Genomic DNA, 811 nt, shown 5'->3' on the forward strand with positions numbered 1-811 from the left:
ATGACACCAATGAATATTCCAAGGAGGTAACTGGTGATGGGAATTACAACATAAATTATGTATTTATTCCAAGGGATGTTTGGAGGAACAATACCATCCACTGAAAAAGAAGAAAGAATATGTATATCATATATATTCAATAACTTGTCTGTAATACACTATGCCATTATTATCAAAGCAGTCCTATAAAGGGAATCTGTCACCAGGCTTTTGCCATGTTATCGGAGACAACCATAATGTAGAAGCATAGACCTTTATTATAGCGATGTGTCAATTACTGGACTGTTTCAATAGAATCACTGTTTTACCAGTAATTGGTTATCACCACAGGACAACTGGTCTTGCTCCGCCTAGTCCAGCCAGGCCTCCAGCACTGTTAGCCACTTTCTGTCAATATACATTGTAAACACAAAGCTGTGGCGGGGTTATACACAGCTCAAAAACTGAGCTCTGCTCAATCTGCAGCAGAGAAATCTCTGACTGTATTATGTATTCTATTGGACTGTAGGACTTGGCAAGACGATTAAAAATATAGGACTTTTATTTTGGCAAAATTATGTAGCAGGGATGATGCCATATTAATATACAGTATAATAGATATAATGGACAATATAGAGATCTATCCAGTTGCTTAGGTAGAGGCTGATGTGTCCCGGTAAAAAATTTTGACCTGGGTCCCCACCTGCATATTTCTCAGATGTATGGTCTCTTGTAGCATTCCAGATCCTGTGAAAACATACGTCTTTGCCCCCTCATGTACAATGTCCCCATCCTGTAAGAAAGTCCCCAATTCTGGCCCTTCATATAATAT

This window comes from Ranitomeya variabilis, chromosome 2, assembly GCF_051348905.1.
Source record: "Ranitomeya variabilis isolate aRanVar5 chromosome 2, aRanVar5.hap1, whole genome shotgun sequence".
Lineage (NCBI taxonomy): Eukaryota > Metazoa > Chordata > Amphibia > Anura > Dendrobatidae > Ranitomeya > Ranitomeya variabilis.